General features: G+C 51.5%; 1 non-coding gene across 1 annotated transcript; it reads left to right on the forward strand.

The window, feature by feature from the left end:
* Window positions 1-14789: 14789 nt before the first annotated feature.
* LOC140692335 (U6 spliceosomal RNA) lies at window positions 14790-14896 on the forward strand. The gene has a single exon (XR_012067906.1). It is a non-coding gene; the product is annotated as a U6 spliceosomal RNA (small nuclear RNA).
* The last annotated feature ends 8652 nt before the right edge of the window (window positions 14897-23548 follow it).

Consider the following 23548-nt stretch of genomic DNA (forward strand, 5'->3'; position numbering starts at 1 on the left):
ACTTCGAGGCAGAATCCCCAAGACAATACGCAGGAACACATGCAAGGACGCTGAAACAGACTCATGGATACCAAGAAGGATCAATGAGTGCAATGGGTGAGGGAGAGGAATAAGTACAAGCTTCCAGTTATCTCCAATTATTAAATACATTAATCACGGGATGTCATGGACAGCAGGGCGAGTCGAGTCAATCCATACTATTGTCATGACGCTGTCCGGTGACGGATCCGTAACCAGACTCATCGCGGTGATCATCGTGGAACATGGAAGAATCCCGAATCGCTATGGTGGACACGTGAAAACTGACATCCTATTGTCAGGTCAATTATGAGAGAGAGTAGGAGAGAGAGAGAGAGAGAGAGAGAGAGAGAGAGAGAGAGAGAGGGAGGGAGGGAGGGAGGGAGGGAGGGAGGGAGGGAGAGAGAGAGAGAGAGAGAGAAAATTCTCACTGTCTTCCCAAAAAAAAAAAAAAGAGTTCAAAAAGAGTTCAGTGAGATAAAGAGTGGATGTAGGTGAGGGCAATAGGTGGAGGAGCTGAAAACCACGACGGCGACACGTGTGCAGCATCCCACACGGTGGCAGTGTGGTCCTATGCATGCTCAGCCGTCTCCTAGCCACCTCCAAGTTGACATCCAGGGTCATCCTTTTAGGTTTCGTGGCTGCACTTTCGTCTGTCTCGGGCAATACTCTCTCTTGATTTTCCATGGGGGAAGGGAGGTGGGGTGGCCGGGCGGGCCACACCACGACACACCGCGTCGCGCGTGACCTGGATAACAGATACACACCCGTCCACCACCCACGGGCTCCGAAATCTGTCACTGGTCACAACGCACACTTCCTCGGTCCTTTACGGAGCGATGGCGGACCGAACAGGCAGCGGCCAACTTTGCCGTGCACACAATGACACTTCATCCCTCGTGGAAACAAACTGATGACGAGACAGCGTGGTCAGGGGGCGGGTGTCCTTTCAGGAAGACACAGTCATTGAAAGTCCTGCGCACGGGAACTGGACCAAGGGAGATCTCCATCACCCTACCCAACCCCGATCCAAATTCTCATTCGGGCAGCTAAGGGTCAAGGTCAAAGTTTCTTTCTTCCCGGGGCGGGGGCGGGGGGGGGGGGGTCCTTTTGGGCCTCGATGGTTGTTCAGCTGGAGAGATCACCCTTGGGCTGCACATACATTTCGGGGTGGTCCATAGGGCTCCACGACTGTCCCGCCACCAGGCAGGTGGTTCCACCTGATGAAACCGGTCTGGTCTTTCGTTCCAGGAAGACAAAGGTCCGTGGCCGAAGCCAACGAGAAACCCCGGGTGTGAGTCCGGAGCGCCACCACTCAGGAAGATGTCTAGGCGTCGGGCTCGAAGAGGCTCGGGCGGCCTGAAAAACGCATGCGGGTTCAGGTCCACTTTCCAAGCGGCCTCCACAGCAATGGGCAGGAGGAGGGTCTCGAGAGGGGACACGGCAGTGATCTCTCTCCAGCAGATGTCCAGCTGCTCAGTCCGGCTCGGCGGGGCTTCAGGGAAAGGGCGGCTTTGGTTCTCGAGGATGCCAAGTCCAAAGCGGGAGAACCATGGGCAACGGGAGTCGGAAGAGCGTTGGCCAACTATCGGAGAAAACTCGAAGCACGCGTGACGTGGCCCAGCGTATCAGTGGAAGGCGGGGCGGGGTGGGGAGGGGGAGGGTGGCGGGAAGCACGCAAAGATGATGACACAGAACCGCATTCTCATCTCTATCACGCTGTACGAGAGTTTCCACTGAGACATGCTCCCCTTCCCCTGGTCTCTCCAAGGACGCGCATTTCTACCAAAAATCACCCCCATTCAGACTTGTCAGCTGGCCAGATCAGCATGCTTCCACGAAATTCGGCCTGAAGATGGACAGACGTCCATTAAGCATAGCCATCGCCCCTAGAGGCTCTCGGACACCCGCTCTGCTGGAACGTTTCCTAAGGACGGCAGACGAAGATGGTCTCCACATGCTTTCCAGGAGACGTTCCTCAGAACGAGACCGTGACTATTCCGGAGACCGTGACTATTCCGAAGCAAGCCCGAATCGGTCACAGCAAATGTTCACGAGGAAGTCACGGTGAACCATCTGGGACACCAGTCTTTCCCAACCGGTCCACGTACGGACACGATTTGGTCCTAGCCAGAAACAGACACTTTCTCCTCACAGCATCCTTTTATTTTATTTTATTTTATTTTATTTTATTTTATTTTATTTTATTTTATTTTACTTGTATGTATATATGTATGTATGCACATACGTATGTATGTATGTACGTACGTACGTATGTAAGTAAGTAAGTATGTATGTATTCCGGTCTGTCTGTCTGTCTGTCTGTCTGTCGGTCCATCCGTCCTCCGAAGGTATACCAGTCATGTCGGCCAACACACTGACAGATCTCGAGTCTTTCCTATCAGAAGGATATCAAAGCACGTCCCCTTCGACTCATGGAGCCAGGAACGAACGCTTCCGTATCTCATCTTCTTTGGAAACGATCTAAACATTCCAGGGATGTCGCCAGACGCTCCAGTTGCAAGGGACCAAAAACTACGTGGAGGAGGCACCAATTTTTCAGAGACGGGCCGCCTCCGCCCCCCCCCCCCCCAACACACACACTACCCCCCAGGACTGCTTGGGATGTGAACACTTCCTGAGACTTGAGACCGAGCCAGCCATCGCTCCCAGACTCTTTATTTTATTTTATTTTATTTTATTTTATTTTATTTTATTTTATTTTTCTGGCTGACACATTTCATGACAGAGGTAACCCACAGGAACTTCAAGGATTCGGGGTAAACCTAGGGAGGCAAAAAGTTTCACCTCGAACGCTGCTCGTCACAATCAAGACATGGCTCTTTTCACGAGACCAATCCCTTGACATTTGGTTTTCTGGATGGAAGGATCTGTCCTAGATCATGTCAACCTGAAGGAAAACATTTGGGTTCCTGCCTGTTCGCATTCCCTGCCTGCATGTTCCCTTGAAAACCAGTTCCATAGAGCTCTTTCGTGAATGAACTCTGGCAAGTGTATCTGGAGGGAGAAACACGTCAGGCCTACAAGCCGGGGACGTACACACGTGCCTACATGCATACATGGGACTGGGCCCTTTCCAGATCCTTGGACGGCAGTACCATAGAAATGAGGATGGCTTCCACAAGACTCTCAGGCAAGCCAAGCTCTGTTGCGAAAGTGATAGCTTGTGCACAAAGGAGAAGGTGGCATGACGGGAGGGGGGGAAGGGGAGCACCAGCTCCCTGAGCAGCAGGGGCCACTTGCTTTTCTACCTAAAGGAAGGGCTTTGTCTCAGGATCACTGATCACTTCCACAAATCATCCAATATCTTGGATCGGCCGCAGGCGCCTCCAGGGTGCAGAGCCATCGCCCCAGGCTCTGTGGGGAATAGAGAAGACTTCCGTGAGGGGAAAGAAATGCATGAGAATTTTCTGCAAGAAAGCTCAGGAACACATCATGTAAACATGGAGAGTTGAGCTTCCTGTCTTGTGACAACTAGGTCTGCTGGGTCATGTCACAGAGAGCAAGCGAATCCTTTATTCCCCTGAGCCTTTTTCTTTTTCTTTCTCTTTCTTTCTTTGTTCTTTTTTCCCCTTAGAGTGTGTGTGTGTGTGTGTGTGTGTGTGTGTGTGTGTGTGTGTGTGTGTGTGTCTGTCTGTCTGTCTGTCTGTCTGTCTGTCTGTGTGTGTCTGTGTATGTCTCTGAAACTCAGGTAATGCCCTGTCTCATACAGACGAGACCAGCAGATCGACATGACCAGAGACTTTGTAGCTTTCATTTAAAAACTATAGGTCACTCATGAGTCGGGTAGGACGGGTGCTGCGTCCAGCGCAGTTCGGGACCGTGTCTGAGGACGGGCGACGCAAGAATTAAGAAACAAAGAGACAAAGTAAAGAGCAAAAATGAGACCAGGGGACTCAAGGTCTCGTGGATCTAGAGTGCCAAAAGCCTGGTCGACATCCTGTTTATTGGGAGTCTACGGCTCAGGGGGGAAAAAAAAAAAAAAAAGATATGCGATCAAAGAGGTGGGGCTTTAGATATTTCATACCAGAAGCACGAAGTTCTGCTTGCTGGCTAACTGATTCATTTCAGGCCTAACCCTTCCAGGAACAATCACCCTCCTCCGGGGATGCAAAATTTCTAAGTGTATATCCTGTGATTGCCTCTGGGACATCTCGAGATAGCAAATATTTCCCCGGGGTTAAACCGCATGCTTTCCTGCCAGAACCAAGTTCTGTTAATGGCTGATCTGGCTTCCCATGACCGTCCATTGTTTTACCCTAAGGAAATATCCGCCATCCTTTGTGCCCTCACGGTCAATCTCAGGATTGCCCCTCACACAATTTCTTTAGCATCATGCATGTTCTAGGTCATCTACTGTGTAAAACATGAAAACAAAGCAAGCGTGTGCATTTTTAAGCAAGTTAAGTGTGAATGTAAGATTTTAAGCTCATGGAAATGTTGGTGCAGCTTGGTTTCTAGTTGCTTGTTTTCCAGCAGCTTGTTTCCCAGCAGACGCGTAGGACACTAGAGAACCCACTCACTTAGAAAGAACCGATGGGACGGGTAAGGTTTTTCGGTTCGGAGGGTGAAAGCTTTTAAACTCTGCGTGGAAAAAAAGACGTTTCAGATGTATATTTCTCCTTAAGAAGGCTGCGAATTAGAGTTTCGACGAGGGAGCCCTCGCAGCAGTGTGCACGTTTAAAAAGGCCTCCGCGTGCCCCCCCCCCCTTTTTTTTGTTTCTTCCATTTGGTTTCAGGTTCTACCTGATTCAGCCCCCTGGCCTCAGTCTCAGGCCATTGTGGGCTATGTAGACGTTTCTGACGTTGTCGAGACGGACAAGATAAGGACGGTTCCCCCAGAGAACAGGGCCGCTGCTTCTATGAGATCAAAAAGCTGACCTGCTCATCCAGCTCTATGTTTAGGAATTTGCTCCTTTCTGGGAAAGCATAGAGCTCTGCGGTAGAGTGCGTGCTCAGCATGCACAGGGCCTTGGGCTCAGTCCCCACTACCACCACTGAAAACGTAGAATAAATCTAAATAATTACTTAAAACGTAGATAAAGACACCTAACGACCCGTCCCCCCTCCGAAAAGATAAAAACTTTTTGTTAAAAAAAAAATTTGTTTTTTAAATTAAAAAGACAGGAGGAGGAAGAGGACGAGGACGAGGATGAGGAGGAGAAATTAGCTTCTTTCCAACAAGGAGATTTCCAGGTCAAATGGAGAGCCACATATTTCTATGTTCTAAGACTTCAGCTTTCCACGTATCCTGGTGTCAAAACGTCTGCACGGGTAAAGATTGTTCATCATTCTGTGACTATGCACTTCCTGCATTTTGGAGTGTTCATCTGTCCTTTCTCTTAGGAATAGATGATCATCATAAACAGCAGTTCTGTTGATTAAACCCCCTTTTAAAATATCGTTGTTTCATGTTCACTAAAGTTACCTAATAATCACTTCACAATCTATGGAAGTCAAATCATTGTGCTGTACACCTGAAACTGATAGAGGGCTGTATGTCAAACCTATCTCAATAAAACTGAAAAAAGAAAAGAAGAAGAAGAAAAGAAAAGTCGGCTCGGGGCATCCGATAAAGGCCCTCTTTCTGAGCGCACAAGTCAACCTCGGGCCGATTCACCCTGACCCTGAAGAAGGGCAAAAATCACCCTCCACTCTATCTCGCGTTAGGTCCCGGACACTAGCCAGAGTTCCCCCTCCCTCAACCCCCACCCCGTTCTTGCGTCACACTGTGTGGGCTCAGGCACACAACCTATCGGTTTCCTTGAGCGTGTGGAATGAATATCGCCCGAAGGGAATTTCCTGTGTTGTCGTTTAAATAAGCTGACGTGTTAATCAGTGCTACGGAGGGACACATTCCCTTTGACCTGATCAACCAGAATGACATCCCAGGACCCAGGAATGTACAATATCATGGATTTGAAAGTATCTTAGAATTCAGAAATCATGGTGATGTGGGTCTGATGACCTAGCTGGCTCCATACAAACCAAGAGATGAAGGTGCCCAACGTTTTCACTCGATGCTGCCTAAGTTCTTGACAGTCACTTTAAAAAAGGAAAAGGAAAATTTGGATGGCACGCTTAGTTTTGATAATGCCCTCTGACTGCATGGTGAAACGCAAGGAAAAGCCGTGACGCTCGCCCACGGTATAGAGAGAAACGCAGAACCGTGTTTCTGGTAGCCTTCTTCACCGCTGCGCCAAGGCGGGAGCGACGGCTACCTCATGCAAAGGAGGAGAGGACGGGTATCTCGGCCCCGTCACACAATGCCAGGCAGAAGAAACCTTCTCTGATGAGACATAAGCGTGTCAAAGCGCATCCCTGCGTCGAAGGCTTCGGTTTCCCGGGGAAGGGGGTCGAGCCGAGGGACCCAGGCCCCCACGTCAGTCAGTCAGTCTTTCACTGGATTCACTGGCCTCGCTCTTACCCCTCAGCAATGGCCGCTCAGATTGCTCACGGGTGTCTTTACCTTCTGGCTTTAGGAAGGACTTTAAACTTCGGCTGAGGGGCAGACACCCAGAAGGGTTCTTTCAGTTCACCCCATCTTAGGGAATGCCATAGCCAACACGTTGGTTTTCATCCCATCGTGGGCCTACCTACCGGAGAGTTTTGCTGCTTAAAAGTCCCCTGTGCTCCACCTATTCATCAACAACCCCCCCCCCCCCGCCACAACACACACACACACACACACACACACACAGAGAGAGAGAGAGAGAGAGAGAGAGAGAGAGAGAGAGAGAGAGAGAGAGAGAGAGAGACAACCTTCACCCCCGCACACACACAACCCCACTCATCTTTTCACCCTCTCTGGGCTTTTGCCCTTTTGAGAATGAACGTCATCCAGAGCCGGTACCCTACAGGATGCCACCTTTTCAGATTGGCTCCTTTCAGGGAGTCATGTGCACGCAGAAACTGCCCCGCCTGTCTCCCACAGGTCTCTCGGCTCCACGGGCCCCTGGCTTCCTTTTTAGAGCCAAATCACATGCCGTGGCACGGACCTAGCCCGGGCTACGTGTCCCTTCACCTCTTGAAGGACGCGTCTGTCTCGGTCGCCTCCACGGTTCCGGCGGTGATGAAGCAAGCCCCTCCGCCCCCCACCCCCACCCCCACCCCCACCCCCACCCCGCCCGCCATCCAGGTCCGTCCGTCCGCGTTCAGGTTTCCGCGTGGACGGAGCCCCGAGGGCTAGGCCTCAGGGTGAGGGTGGTATGGCGGGTGGCGGGTGGCACACTGAAGGGTCCGAAATCCGGAGGATGCCGGCAAGGAAGGTCGCCAGGTCAAAGCCTTCCTTCCCTCCCTCCGTCTCCTTAGGGTGGATGGCTGGGCCCATGAATTCAGAGAGGACACGAGACACATGGTGTGAACCGAGATTCCCAAGCCAGGAGACCTGGTGGAGGGTAAAGAAACGAGCTTATTGCGGGGGGGGGGGGGGGCGGGGGGGATGGGGGGGTTCTTAGGACTGCAGCCCAGGAGACACAGATGCAAGAAAGAAGCACTGGAAGTGTGTGTCACCAGACTACCCCACGGGGCAAGTGGAGAAGGGGAAACGAAAGAAAACACCACAAGAGCAAGGCGGGAACTTTGAAACGACAAGGCTGCAGCTAGCAGCTGCTGGCAGATTTGTTTTTGAAACCGGTTGGTGGCGCCCTTGAGCTTGATACAGTTCTGACCACTCATGCCCCCCCTCCCCCCATGGATGCCGGTGTCGGGACCCAGGGGAGGCCACCCCAAACATGTATGTGCCTCCGTGGCACACGGATAGGTTAGAAATGAGAGTGACCGAAGAAGCCGAGGGGCCAGCAGACGCAAGAGGGACCGGACCCTCAGACTCTTCTTTCTGTCTCCCTGAAAGCGGGAAATCAATTACTTCCGTGGAGGGTGCCCTCCCTGCATCTGGACTTAGGAAATCACCCTGCTCTCCCACTGAGAGCCTTCAGGCCCCGGAAGCCTAGAGAAAACCAACCAACCTCGTGACTTCTTTCAGGGGCTTCCCCCCCAAAACCCAAACTCCGTCTCGATTCTTCACAGACGGGTCACCCAAAACCAAAGTCTCTCAGCCCGGTCCATTTCGCACAAAGGGCTGATTTCTTGTCCTAAAACGGAGAAAAGCTGCCTGCTTCGGGGACACATGAGTGCTTGAATGAAAGACAGGAGGTGGTTCCCTGTCGCTCCTGCTCAACGATCCGTCTGGGGTCCATTTTTGGATCAGTCCAGCCCAGAGGACTCAAGATGTGTAGAGGGAGGGGACAACGTGCCCCTCCCCGAAACAAGACTATGTCTGCAACCAAGTTCCTCCCACTGGCCGTCCAGCTCCATTTTGGATGACTGAATCCTGGTTCACCTCATTTGGCTGTTTTGTTTTTTTCGTTGTGTTTGTTCTTGTTTTTGTTTTTTGATTAATAGACTTTATTTCCTAGAGCAGTTTCAGGCTCACAGCAGAATTGAGCAGAAAATACAGAGAGTTCTCACACAGCCCTCCCCACCCACACATATATCCTCCCCTCCCCTCAACATCCCTCATCAGTGTGGCCTATTTGGTCAAACTGGTGGTCCGACATGGACACGCTATTATCAATCAAAGTCCATAGTTTACATGACGGTTCACTCTTGATGTCGTACGTTCTATGGGTTTTGACAAATGCATAATGACATGTAGCCACCACTATGGTATCCGACGGAATAATTTCATCGCCTTAAAAAAATCCCACACGCTGTATCTGTTCATTCCTCCTTCCCTCCCTCTCCCCAAACCCCTGGATACCACGATCTTTTTATTGTTTCTAGAGCTTTGCCTTTTCCAGGATGTCCTTTGGTTGGAATTGTCCAGTTGGTAACATTTTCAGACCGGTTTCTTTGATTTAGTAAGATGTCTTCTAAGTTTCTTCCATGTCTTTCATGGCTTGATAGCTAATTTCCTTGTCTTTCTTTCTTTTTTATTCATTTATTTATTTTTTAATTTTTTACTGCACACATATTTTTTAATTTACATATACGTACTGTTCATTGTTTCCAGGAAGGTTTAGCGCTTTAGCTTTTTAAACTTACCTAGTTATCAAAGGAATAAAGCCAACCGCAAAATAAGAATGAATTCAAAAAGATACACACACCCTGCTATTAACAGCAACATCATTTATAATGGCCAAGATACGGAAGCATCCTAAGTGCACATCAATATTTGAATAGATAAAGAAGAGGGGACACACACACACACACACACACACACACACACACACACACGGAATGGAATACAATTCACCCGTAATAAAGAAGGATATTTTGCCATTTGTGGCCTTTCCTTTCCTTTTTTTTTCTTTTTTTTTTTTCCCTCCTCCACTTTAAAAACCAGAATTTTATAACTGGGATAAACACTTCCATTGCGTCAAAAACAGTAAAATGACTAGAAATAAACTTAATCGAGGAGGTTACCTATACTCCAGAATCTGAAATGACACAAAGAAATGGAAAGCTGTCTTGTGCTCTTGCATTGGAAGAATCAATACTATCAAAATGGCCACACTACCCAAAGCAATCCGCAGGTTCCATGCAACCCCTGTCAAAATACTCACGACATTCCTCACAGAACTAGAACAAACAATTTCAAAATTTATAAGGAACAACGGAAGACCCTAAACAGGCAAAGCCATCTTTTGTAGGTCTCCTCTCTCTCTCTCTCTCCCTCTCTCTCTCTCTCTCTTTCTCTCTCTCTCCCCCCTCCCTCCCTCCCTCCCTCCCTCCCTTTCTCTGTCATCTTTTTGTTCTCTTTTCTTAGGGTTTGATGACTTGAGACGATCCTTTAACATTCCTTGTAAAGCCGGCTTGATGGTGCTGAAATCTTGTAGCTTTCGTTTATCTGTGAAGCTTTTGATTTCTCCCTCAAATCTGAACGAGAGCCTTGCTGAATAGAGTATTCTTGGCTGTCAGTTTTCCCCTTTCATCACTTTCAATATGTTGTGCCACCCACTTCTGGCCTGTAGAGTTTCTGCTGAAAAATCAGCTGATAACCTTACGGGAGTTCCCTTGTATGTTATTTGTTGCTTTTCTCTCGCTCATTTTAATATTTTCTCCTTACCCTTAATTTTGGTCAATTTGATGATGATGTGTCTCGGTGTGTTCCCGTATGGTACTCTCGGCACTTCCACCTCATTTGGTTATTTAAAGGATCTTCAGTCTGTTCAATTCATAGGAGAGAACTTCCACACGTATTTCTTCTCAGTTTTATGAAACAAAGAAGGACCCAGAAAACTGGCAAAACATAAATGCTCTTCTATTGGGTTGAGCAAAGACAGGCCCTGGCCGGGGAGGGGGGGGTGCTGGAGGGTCGGGGGGGGGGGCGGTGTAGAGAAGGATGTAGATCAGCGTTAGAGTGCCTGCTTAGCATGCATGATGTCCTGGGTTCAATCCCCAGAACCACCGTTAAAATAAATAAATTACCTAATCAAACCCATGCCCCTCCCCCCCAAAATAGAAGGAGAAAAGAGTGAGAGACAGAGACAGAGACAGAGACAGACCATCGGGAAAAGTAGCTGCACTAATACTTCCAAGAAACAGGACAACATAAAGATAATGGAAGAAATGCTGGATAGTGAACAGCCACGGGTGGTTGGCACAGACCCATAGCTTCTGGGGTCACTAAAGAAAAAGAATATGAGAATCATACGGATCAGGAGATTGGGTCTGAATTTTGTGCCGTTTGACTTGTGCCAGTTACAAACGTCATGCACAAGGAAGATGACAGGCTACTTTATTGTCTGAAATGAGATACTTGAAAGTGAAAAGAGGTGCTATACAATCGTGCCTGGACTGGGATTTTTCTAAGGGAGCCCAAACCCTTTACAATATATATCATGTTTTCAAAAGTGAATATCATTCCTGGACAACACTTCAGCAATTTTTTTCTGTGTTATCAGTAAACATTTTTAAAAACATCAGTAATAAAGGAAGAGGGAGAGAGAAAGAGAGAGAGAGAGAACAGGAGTAACTATACGCGCGCATGCATGCATGCGTGTGTGTGTGTGTGTGTGTGTGTGTGTGTGTGTGTGTGTGTGTGTGTGTGTGTGTGTGTGTTGAGGTGGGGGCCTAAAAGAGGATGAGGATTCTTTTCATCGAGGTCTGTTTGTACAGAATTCTCTCCTTCTCCGCTTTACACTGTGAAGGAAAAGCCCAGATGGGCTAACAAGCTAAGTCACAAATCTAAGTGTAACAAGTGTCGGATTCCTGATCTGAGGTCTGCTGGGCTAACTCGTAAATCTAAATTAATAAGTGTCGGTTTGCTGATTCCCTATTCATGCTTTGCTAGCCAGCTGGATTTTCAAAGAGACATATCTGGCCTTGAAATGTCGGTTTGCCGCCTCACTGCCTCTACTCTTGTGATAATGTTGTTGCTAAAGCTATCGCGTGCCTATTGGCCGAATACCCCAAGCTTGTACTTAACCCTAGAAAACCTCACGTGCACGTCTTGGGGGTGCTCAGGGCTTAGGAGCAGAAGCCCCTCTGAGCCCGCCGGCGTAAGAAATCTGAGTACTCCAACCCTCCGAGTGGTGCTTGTTTCTTGGCTGGCCTGTCGTTTCCAAAACAGCACCATTGACACTAAGAACGTCACTCTCGTTCCGGCATAAAGAAGACATCTGGGGAGGGTGGGGTCGGGGGTGGGGTGTAGATCTACGTTATGTCCTGATTCCAGGAAGGAAAGGGGCCAGGGTCAGCGTGCCCTTCTTTCTGGGGTATCTGTCTGTTCGCTTTTGGTGTTCGGCTGGTTTGGTTATTTCGGCTTTCTGTTTGGTTCCTTTCACAGATCCAGTGGCTCAAAGCAGCATTCTGATTTTCTTTTCTCCTGGGGTTTGGTTTTTGATAGGTAGAGGGACAGGGCCCACGCAGGGGTGGGGGTGGGGGTGGGGGTGGGGGTGGGGGTCACTGCGGCAGAGAAAGGGAGGCGGCTATGGTGAAATCATCGAGCTGAGGGGATTTCTACGAGAGGGACTCTCCGAAGTGAATGGGGTCCAAGGAGATCATCAGGGTTTCTGTGTGCTCGGTTGGTTTTGTTCGTGCGTGTGTTTGTTTTTTTCTGGACGAGGCCAAAGAACTCCTCGGGTGGAGGTGCGTGTCCGAAGGGTCTGACAGGATGGGAGGATGCGGGGCGAGTCAGTCCATGTGCCCAGAAAGAGAGAGAACCTGTCATAGCTGAGACTCAGGCCTTTTTTGGACCTAGGCCCAGAGAGCAGTTCGGCTCCGAGCATTCACGGAGAAGTTCGTCGCCACCTCAGTCGTGTCCCCCACCCCCGCCCTCCCCCGCGCCTCGGCCCCCAGTGAAGGAGGAATCATGAAGTGGCCGCACTTAGGCTAAGCCAATTTTTGGCTTTATGCTTACTGCTTGCTTTTAGAACGATCAGCAAACTCGACTGACCAGACACCGCTCCCAGCCCCAGGCCCACTGTTCAAAGCAGCTAAAGTTGTCGATTCTAACTGTTTGATTGGACCTTCCTCTGATCGTTCAAATTGACAATCATGTTTGACGTCTGAGTCTTTCCCCAGGAAGGGAGTCACGGGAGGATAAGCTCAGGAGAACGACCAGCCCCCTCCCACCCCCCCACCCCGAGTTCCTCCGTGGCGCTGGTGCCGCCGGGTGAGTCTGACCAGAGAAAGAAGGTCACGGGCTGATGACCTACTAGACCACCAGGAGGTCCCATGTTACCAGACACTCATCCAGATTTAGGAGGAAGTTTTATCAGAGACCCTTGTTGATCATGAGCACCTTTTATGCTCCCGCCTGTTGTGATTCCCTTTCATGCTCCAACCTGTTCGTCCACAGAAGCATGAAACCCCAACCCCAAGACGGGTTCACAGTTTGGAAGGCACTAGCCTGCTGTGAGTCCCCTTTGCCCAGCAAAGCAATCAAGCTGCCTCTTTTCTTCTAAACTCTAAGACCCTGTCTCTGGGTTATTTGGCTCGTCAGGGACGGGGTTGGGGAGGGCGATCTTTCGGCAACACCCGCACAAGTTTCCCTGAGTGGCAGGAACCAGCGTGGCCCTCAGGCCTCAGCCCCGCAGGCAGGCAGGCAGGCAGGCAGGCAGGCAGGCAGGCAGGCAGGCAGAGCTGGAGCGACCGTTGGTCCCGCCCCCGCCCGCGCACCCCCCCCCCCGCCCCCCGCCGCTGCTTCCGCCGCCGCCGCCGCCGCCGCCGCCGCCGCCGCCGCCGCCGCCGCCGCCGCCACTGCCGCCGCCGCCCAGGCCTCCTCCACCGATCGGTCCCAAATCGGGTCCTAAATCGACTGGACTGTCTCCTGGAAGCGGGGGCGGGGACGTCAGGAGGATCCATTCGGCAGGGCCTCGTTCAATCGCTTCATTCAAATGCAGAAAGCTCTGTGCTCAGGTCAGAGCCTTTGACTTGGCCTCCGGCTCCTCTCTGTTGAACGGCTTTTGTTTTTTGGTTTCAATTTCCCCACCCTTAGGCCACCCCGTCCCAACTGCACGGAGGGAGGCGGGAGGGAGGGGGAGAATCTCGCCTGGTCTCAGGCCAAAGGAGTCCCCTCCTTTTCCTAACCTGGGTAAACCCCACTAAACCGTTTGAGAATCATGGAAGGGCATGGAAGCAGACCTCTGACTTGATAGATTCCTCTGGGATGGGAGACTTTAAAAAAAAAAAAATTCTTTTTCCCCTGCTTCCAGGGAGGCAGAAAGGAGGGACAGAGTGTTCCTCTTGCCTCGGGCAGTTCTTTCTTTGTTTCTTTCTTTTGTTAAATCATGCTTTTTTTTTTTTTTCCTTCCTTTTTTTCCTTCCAGTTTTATTGAGACAGAGTTGACATACAGCAGTGTATACTTTGGGGGGCGGGCGGGGAGAGGAATTCGATTTTATGCATTTATTTTTGACCGGAGGTACTGGGGATTTAACCCAAGACCTTGTGCTTGCTTGCTAAGCACACACTCTACCACTGACCTATACCCTCCCCCTTGGCCACTTGTGAAGTCCCTTTCATTCAGCATAATCCATCGGGCACATTTTGGGGCAGCCTACTCTGGACCCCAACATTTCCCTATTCTGTAACTTCCCTGGAAGTTTTACACATTAAAAGCTGGGCTGTTGACTGTACGTGTGCGTGTGCGTCCGTGCGTGCGTGCGTGCGGTCTGGGGGCAGGAGGGAGGGAATGGTTTCCTAGGGGGCCTGCGTTCCATGGACCCAGTTTCTTAGTTCTGAGAACAGGTCTGTTCAAGGAAACAGTTGTAGTATCTCGTCTCAGGAGGCGGTGGTGTCGATGGGCTTCTGAAGCTAGGCCTAGGGAGCAAGCAGTCAGGTATCGCCTAAGAGGCACTTGTGTGGACAACCAAAGTACAGCACAAAGGTGAATCGTCGGAGCAGATGAGAAACCAGATTCAGGGCCGGGAGTAGGGGGTCAGTCTGGTAGGAGATTTCCACACATCGGGGTCATCGAAACGGCTCGAGCAGTTTGAAATGCCTCTGATGAGGTCCTGGGGTGTTCGGCTCAACTCTCTGAGCGGCTCCCCCGAAAACAGGCCCGAGGATGGTTTCCACAGGAGCTGTTGTGGCCATTTCTCTGACGTTTACCTCCCGTTGTCCAGCTTCAGTCTGCAGGGCTTCAGGAGACGGAGCGTTTTCGTACTCAATGATGCCAAGGCAAAAGGGTGAGAGAAAATGGGAAACATTCGTGGAGAGGGTCCTAGGCAGATAGTGGAGGCAACTAGAAGACCTTCAGTCTCCGGGCTGGCTTTCAGGTTGAGACAAAAACCCTAAGGAAAGCGCTTGCTGCCACAGGACATAGACTAACATGGGAACCATCCAGAGAAGATCAGCACGGCCCCTGAACGTGGACGACACACGCCCATGCGTGAAGCGTTCCATAGTTTTAGTGAAGTCAGTCACCCAGGGAAAGACAGATATCCTATGCCATCACTTCTAGGTGGGATCTGAAAGTAAGTCAAGACACCCATCCATACATAAATAACTCCATTTTAAAAAGACTCCAAGGAACCTATTTACAAAACAGAAACAGACTGGACTCGCAGACATGGAAAAGAAACCGATGGTTAACACAGGGGACAGGGTAGGGTGGAGGAACGGGGTAAGGCGGAGGGATAAATCAGGAGTTTGGGATTAGCAGATATAAACCACCCTATACAAACTAGGTACACAAGTAGGTCCTACTGTCTAGCACAGGGAACTATGTTCAATAGCTTGTAATAACCTATCCTGAAAAAGTATACGTGTGTGTGTGTGTGTGTGTGTGTGTGTGTGTGTGTGTGTGTGTGTGAATAAGTGAATCACTATGCCGTACGTCATAAATGAACACAACATTGTAAGTCAACTATACTTCCATTGACAGAGAGTTCCTACAATAAGCAGGCAGACAGACCGACAGACCGTCAGACAGACAGGCAGGCAGACAGACAGACAGACACACACACACACACACTGTCTGTCTGTCTGTCTGTCTGTCTCTCTCTCTCTCTCTCTCTCTCTCTCTCTCTCTCTCTTTCTCTGTCTGTCTGTCTATCTGTCTGTCTCTCTTCTAAGGGTGGAGAAGAGTTTGCTGAGCTATTTCGGGGGCCCTCTCATCCTAGTTCCTATCTCCAAGTTGGTTCAAAGTCCAAAAGGCCGTCAAGCACTTAGTCAGATAGGTCCCTCGAAGAATACCTCCCACATCACGATGACAGACTTCTTAGGCCAGCCGAGAAGGTCCTTCAGTTCTGTGCCCATCTTGGCTCTAAGTTGATGTCAGTCCTCCAGGATCCAAGAAAGCCACGTTGGAAAACAAGTGGTGATTTTGATGGGACAGAAGATCAGTCATTTGGGGGGCGAAGGGTGGGGTAGGGAGAGATACCAGCCTGTCTGTCTGTTTTCATCCAGTGTGGGAGCCTTCCCAAAGAGATAACTCGAGAAGAGAGAAACGGGGAGTTGACAAAGAACACGTGCGGTGGCGTGCCCTCCCCCCACCCCAGGAGAAGGCCAAGCCAGAAGTCCCTCCGGATGGCGGGCTCTGGACTCCGGCTTCCAGGGGAAGCGATATTTTTTCCTCCCCATTTCAGGCCCGGAAGAAGAGGGAGAGGCAGAGTGTCCTTCTCGGGCATCCGTTGTTTCTGAAGCACGCTTGTTGCCGAAAGATCGGCCCCCGTCCCCGATGAGCCCAAGAATCCAGAGACAAGGCCTTGGAGCTTAGAAGAAAAGAGGTCATTTTATCGCTCTGCCGGGCAAAGGGGATTCACAGCAGGCTAGCGTCTTCAAAACTGTGTACCCACCTTGGGGATGGAGTGGGTGGGGTGGTTCTAGAGCCATAGCTCAAACAATCAAGCATCGATCACCATCCACAGAATCGTTTTCTCATCAGAAGACTCAGCATGGTGTCACGATGCCTCCCAGGTGACCCATTCTATAGAGGCTGGCGGTTAGATCTCATTATCTCATAAGCACTCAAGGTGTGGCCTTCTTGGTCACTCAGGCTATTTTGTCAGGTCAGTAGTCCCGTGACCGACCGACCTTCTCCTCGGAGAAGGACTCAGAGACCCAGCACGATGATGACTTGCAATGACTGAAATACAGTAGAAACAGTAAGATCGATAGCTTCCAGTTTCAACAACGGGGAACCGTGAGCAGCAACCGGTCAGTCAGAAGAGTCGACCGTTTTAAGGGCGAGCATAAGAAACCGAATGACACCCCCCCCAAGCAAATGAATGAATGAATGACCTAATGATCCTCCCCTCCTCTCCCCCCCCCCCCCCCGCCCAAAAACGAAGCAATCCGTTAGCCTAATTCCGGCCATTTTATTCATCCTCCTTCACCCTGAAGCCCCAGTCAGCCACGTGCCACAGTGGTCTGTTTTCTGGTTTCCTCCACCACCCCAACCCCCACCAACGACCACCCCGCCAACATCCCCCCATGCCCAACCACCGCCCCAAGCGCGGGACTGGACGGGGGTGCTGGGGGCTGAGGGGGCGGCGATGGCGGCTTGAGGTGAGGGTGGGGAGTGTTCCGCCCAGATCGTATAGGAAGCTCAAACACAGCTGCAGTACGAGACGAGATGGTAGATTTCTGTGAGTCCTCCCTCCTCTTAAAATCCTTCCTAAGGAGGAGACAGACAGAAAGAGAAACATCACCCTCACTCCCAACGCCTCCTGTGCCCTCGTTGCACCCCAAAACAACAACAAGAAAAACAAAAACAAACACAACCACAAATAACTCGCTATCCCTGGGGAAGAAGGTTTCGATGGCATGGGGATATCATTCTAAACTTCATTCCCTCTTCATCACATTTCATGGAAACCGATTGCAATCTATGAGGCCCTGTGAAGGTAGGGGTTGGGGGGTTAGGGAGGAGGGAGGGAAGGGAAGGGGGGGGAGAGAGAGAGAGAGCGAGCAGAGGAGAGGAGGGATAAAAGGGGAGAGGACAGGAAAGGAGAGGAGGGGAAAGAGGGGAGGGAAGGGGAAGTGAGAGGAGGCGAGGGGAGAGGAGAGGAGTGGAGGGGAGGGGAGAAGAGAGGAGCGGAGGGGTGAGGGGGGAAGGGAGGGGAGAACAGGGAAGAGGAGAGGAGGGGAGAGGAGAGGAAAGAGAGACAAGGGAGACAGACAGAAAGGCACACGCGTGCGTGCGCGCGCGCGCGCACACACACACACATACACACACAGAATAGCGAAATGGAGAGAGAGACAGAGAGAGACAGACAGACAGACAGACAGACAGACACGGATCTAGGTCAGGGAGACTACACATGGGTATTCTTCTGAGTGATTTTATGTGTTTTCTCAATCGCCACCTATGGAGATAAAAGTCGCTCCCATAAGATGAAGGGAGTCCTTCTGCCACCGCCCCCGGCCCCGCCCTCCAGCACCGCTTGTGTTTGTCAGGGATTCCAAGCCAAAGCACGTGGAGGAGTGGGAGAGCTTCCTGGCGGCCCAAGGGGGAGGAAAGTCCGGCAGCATGAGAGAGGTAGTTGGCACGGGGAAGCTGGAGGCAGGCTGACGAGAAGATGGGTGAAGGGGCAGGGAGGAGGGTTTCCCAAGTTGGAGAGCCAAGACGAGGGAGGGGAGCCGTCGGTGGTCGCGTTCTGACCCCGACCCCGACCCAGACTGGAGCGGATCCCTGAAAGGAGGCGGTTCGGGCTCTCCGGCCGAGAACGCCCCTCTCTTCCTCTTTGTGCAGAAACACCTTCCGCGGACCGAGAAAGTCCATCCCGAGACCCTCGTCGGAAGAGTCCTTTCCAGACCCATCACGATCCTCCTGGGCCAAGGGGTCCAGGGGATGGGGCGGGGCCTCCATTCGATCCGTCTTCCGTCCGTCCATCCATCCGCAAGATCTTGAATATCCATGTAGGATTCCGGATGGTAGCAGTTTTCCAGGATCCTCCAGATCCTTGTAAGACCTCTCCTGGCAGATTCGACCCCTAGGTCGTACCGCGCAGCACAGGGCACTAGATTCAGTCCCTCGGGACGAGGGTCCCTGAAAAAGACCAGGAAAAAGAAGAACACAATCACTATGGTGTGCACCAGCCAGAAACCAGCACAACCTCGTCACTCTAACAGACTTGCCAAAGGCGGGGTGGGGAGAGAAAGTCATAGGATGGCTACCATCCCTCCCACCCCCACCCCACACGCCAAGCCCCCCAGCCCATCGTCATCCCTGCTCCCCCTCCCCCTCCCCCTCCCCTCCATCGACGCCCGCCTCCCGCTTGTACCCCACTCCTCTGAACCCAGCACCACCCACCTCGGCCTGGACGTGCTCGGCTCGGCTCGGCTCGGCTCGGCTCGGCTCGTCCCGGCCCGGCCCGGCCCGGCCGTCCGGCCGACTTCTTCGCAGTGTCTAAAATAGCGCCCGGCCGACAGGCAGGTGGCACACGGCACCCGGCAGGGGAGCGAGCGGGACGGTTCGGGATCTCTGGGCGGCGGGGACACGCGGCCGGACAACCAGGAGCACGGACGGCCTGGCGTGCGTTTCTCCGCTCGGGGGGCCTCGACCAGGGACTGTGGTACGGGGAACGGGGACACACACACACACACACACACACACACACACACACACACACACACACACCCACCCACACCCACCCCTTCACCCCCACCCCCACCCCCACCTCTGACAGCTTTCATTTGTTTTCGGCCGACCGTCCCTCGATGAGGTACAAGTGTCGGGGCTGGGGCTGGGGCTGGGGGGGTGGAGTTCCTCCCTCCACAACGACCCCACACGGGCTCTGTTCCAGTCACCCGAGTCCTCTTCCAAGTGAGACCACAGGCCTCCATCACCTGGCGTGAACACTCGGGGGAAAAAGTCACCATCCTCATCGCTCCGCTCCACCTCTACACGTGAAGAACAGTTCCCACCCCACGCCACTCAACCCCACCCCACGCCCCGATGCCACCCACCGCAGTGGAGAGAAACGAGACGAATCCACAGACGTCCATCCATCCGATGAAGAAACGGACGGCCCCATTCCAAGGAAGCATAGATATCTAGTCAGGAGATTCATCGAGTACTATGGAGGCGGTGGGAAAGGGGGGGGGGTGTTGCGGTGGGGAGGGCCTAGAGATCCAGCAGTACAGCCCGTGCTTAGCATGCAAAAAATAAAGGCCCAGGGTTCAATCCCCAGCACCTACTCTTCAAAAATAACCCGCGGAGAAGCAAGACGGCGGAGTAGAAGGACACTCGTAGCTCACCCTCTCCCACAAATACACCAAAACTCACATCGACGGACCCACTCGGCCAATCAGAGCACCTGCGGAACTCCGACAGAACACCGCCCTCTTCGAAAGACAAAGACGCCCAAAATCTGGTAGGAGAAAAGGAGAAAAGAAAGAGTAAAAAGCAAAACAGTGCGGGAGGGACCGGTCCCGCGGGGAGGGAGCGGCAGAGGAGGAATAGGGCTCGTTCGCCAAAACTGCCCCTCTCCAACGGAGAGGCCGACGGGACGGAGGGGGCGCCCCCGAGCCTCAGATCTACCCAGAGCACCCCTTGACCGACCGATCCAAGTGAAACGGGCACAGAGGGTCCCCGCGACACCCAGCCCGAGTCGCAGGCCGGCAGCCAGGGGCCGGGACAGGCCGCACGAGCCGGGCGGAGGACCGGGGCGGCGGCCGGGAGGGGATACAGAGCAGAACAACCCGCCCCCCCGCCCCCCCCCCCCGTACATGACGGGAAAAGAAAGGCAAAGCAACACGGCCGGTGTGCCCTGGGGGGAGGGGCGCCGTAGCCTCCGTCTCCTCAGATCCGCGGCGCCATCACCGGCGCTTCTCGCGAGAAGAGAGGCGGGACGCAGCCACAGCCGCCATAGCCTCTGGCGTGCAGCATGCGGGCGGGGGCGGGGCCGAGACTCGAATCCGCACCCGGGGGCTCCGCAGCCTTCTAGGCAGGACTGAGATTCGTTTACAGCCCGAGGCAGATAGGATATTTCTGCCCCGGTACCTCAGAGAACTCGCGCCACCATGACTAAGAAGGAGCCGAGTTTTGGGACGCAGCTAGGGGCGGGGCGGTTCCACGGTCTTCCCCGAGCCCACCTACGGAGAGGAGCGCCGCCGACCCGAGTCGGAGCACACAGCCGCACAGAGCAGCGGAACGACCGGGGCCGGGAGAGGGCGGGCGGCCAGCCAGCCACCCTCCTTCCCGGGAGGAACGCAGCATCCGACCGCGGTGCCGGGAACACGTCCTTCCCCCCCCCCCCCCCCGTTTTTTTCCTTTTCCTTTCTCTTTTTGAATCTCTCTTCTATCGGTTTTACCTTCTGTTACCTTTTTAACCTTGACTTTTGAACAGTCGTCTACGTTGACGGTTTTAATCCCTTTTAAATGTTTCATTGAAAATCTTTTTATTATTATTATTTTTAAACATCCACCCCCTTTCCTTTTTCTCTTCTCTTGGTTTAGATCTCCTGTTATTGATTATTTACAGGTTTCAGATATCGTTTCTCGATTTTTTTTTCTCCTTTTTATTAAGGTTATTAAAAGACGTCTCAACTCGATCGGTCTTCTGCTTCCACTTACTCTTCTATGATTGATTACACAGTGTCTTCAAACCTTTTCTTTCTCCCTCCTTTTCAAATCCTGTGTTTTATCTCTTGTTAAAATCTGTTCTATTTCCGATTACCTTTTAAAAATTTACTTTTGAAACAATTGTGTTTTATTTTCTGATCTTTTCTATTTTTTAAAGGCTTTTAGAAGACGTCTCAACTCGATCGCTCTTCTGCTTCCACTTGCTCTTCTATTATTGCTTGTACACTGTTTTCAAACCTTTTTTTCCTCCATTCTTTTAAAATCTGGCTCCCCCACCCCCCTCCCCCTCCCACCGTCTCTGTCTCTGTCTCTCTCTCTCTCCCCCTATCCCCCTCTCCGTCTCCCTCTATCTCCCTCTCCCTCCCCCTATCCCCCTCTCCGTCTCCCTCTATCTCCCTCTCCCTCTCCCCCTCTCTCTCTCTCTGTCTCTCTCTCTCTGTCTCTCTCTCTCTCTCTGTCTCTCTCTCTCTCTCTGTCTCTCTCTCTCTCTCTCTCTCTCCCCCTCTCCCCCCCTTTTAAAGTTTTATTCCTGTATAGGCTTTAGATAAATACCTAAACTCCTTATGGACCACAATAGATAACTGATACTCCTTAAGCCACAGTGCCAGAGAGATAGGAGCAGCATGAGGAAGCAGAGGAACCACTCCCAATGAAAAGAGCCAGAGAAATTCCCTGAAAGCACGATCCACAAAATAGACACGGATGGCCTGCTAGATCAAGATTTCAAAAAAAGGAGAGATCCAAGTACCGAAGGAACGCCAAGTGATAGTGTTTAGATGTATACTGTACGTCAAAAACGAAATCGAAGCTCTAAAGAAGAGTCAAGGAGAACTGGTCAGCTCATTGGCTGACATGAGAAGTGGTCTAAAGGCTGTCCAAAGGAGGCTAGATCACGCCGAGGAGCGAATAAGTGGCCCAGAAGACAGGACAACAGAAGGAACCCAATCAGAACAGCTGAGAGAAAAACAAATAAAGAACAACGAAAACAATCTCAGGGACCTACGGGACCATCGAAAGCGTGCCCATCTACGCACAATAGGGGTTCCAGAAGGGGAAGGAAGAAGCAAGGGGGTCGAAAAGGTATTTGAAGAAAGCATGACTGAAAATTTCCCAGCTCTAAGGAAGGAATCCGATATCCAAGTCCAGGAGGCTCAGAGGGTGCCAAACAGGGAGAACTCAAACAGACCCACACCGAGACCTATCCTAATCCAGATGGTCAGAGTCAAGGAGAAAGCAATGATCCTAAATGCCTTTAGGCAAGAGAAAAACAAAGAGTGAGTTCCAAGGGAACCCCCATAAGGCTCTCAGCGGATTTCTCTCCACAAACACGTCAGGCCAGAAGGGAGTGGCAAGATCTATTGAAATTCCTGAATGAAACACAAAACAAAACAAAACAAAACAAAACAAAACAAAACAAAACAAAACAAAAGAAAACAAAACAATGCAGCCTAGGATACTCTATCCAGCAAAGCTATCCTTTAGAATAGAAGGAGAGGTAAAGAACTTCACAGACAAGCAAAAACTAAAAGAGTTTTGCAACACTCAACCCATGCGAAAAGAAACATCCACAGGTCTACTCTAAATAGAGAAGCAGCAGGACGGTACAAACATGAGACACTCATCCCCGGAAAGGTGATCACTACCGTTCATTCCAAACAGAATAAACACAAAATTGTAAAAGAAGACATCTAAACCATCAGGAGTGACAGAGGGAAGCAAGAAAATAGAGAGACTTTTATTTTTCCCCCTTCTCCTTCCTTTCTTTCTCTTTGAAACGTTTTGTTCTCGGTAGGATGGGCTTGAGATTCTATTACTATCTGTTTCGTACAAACAGTTATAGTCCTAGGTGAACAGATTTCCAAAAAAAAAAAAAACGAACGAACGAACGAACGAACGAACGAACGAACGAACGAACGAACTAACAAAACAGAAACAGACCGACAGATTACAAACTTGAGGTTGTCAGGGGTAAGGGCGGTGGGACGGGACTGGGATCTCCACATGTAGAATAGATAAACACGATGGTACCGTGGAACACGGGGAAGAAAAGTTTAAAAAAAAAAAATCAAATAAGCCAAATGACGCCTACCCGCCCGAAGAAAGAAAAGTCCATAGACACGGACACGCATGCGTACAGACACCGCATACAGAGAGAGAGAGACTGTAGACAGACAGACAGACAGACAGACAGACAGACAGACAAAGACAGACATACTTAAGCCAAGCATGTAAAACTAAAAATCCCTACATGACGTGAAGCAACCCAGATCATCCAATAACCAAGGACGCCCGGTCAACTAGAGATCCTTGGGGCCACAGGAGGCCAGGTAAGCCGCATAGACACACAGAGTACAATCCCTCGGGCCGCGGGCAGCTGAGAGGGCCGCGACAGCTGGTCGACCGTGTTGTGGGGGGGGGGGGGGGAGAGATCCACTCGGAGATCCCCTCGGGCCGCGACGAGACAGAGGGCCGCGACGGCTGGTCGACCTCGTGGGGGGAGATCCACTCGGGCCGCCATCAGACAGAGGGCC

This window comes from Vicugna pacos, unplaced genomic scaffold (assembly GCF_048564905.1).
Source record: "Vicugna pacos unplaced genomic scaffold, VicPac4 scaffold_5, whole genome shotgun sequence".
Lineage (NCBI taxonomy): Eukaryota > Metazoa > Chordata > Mammalia > Artiodactyla > Camelidae > Vicugna > Vicugna pacos.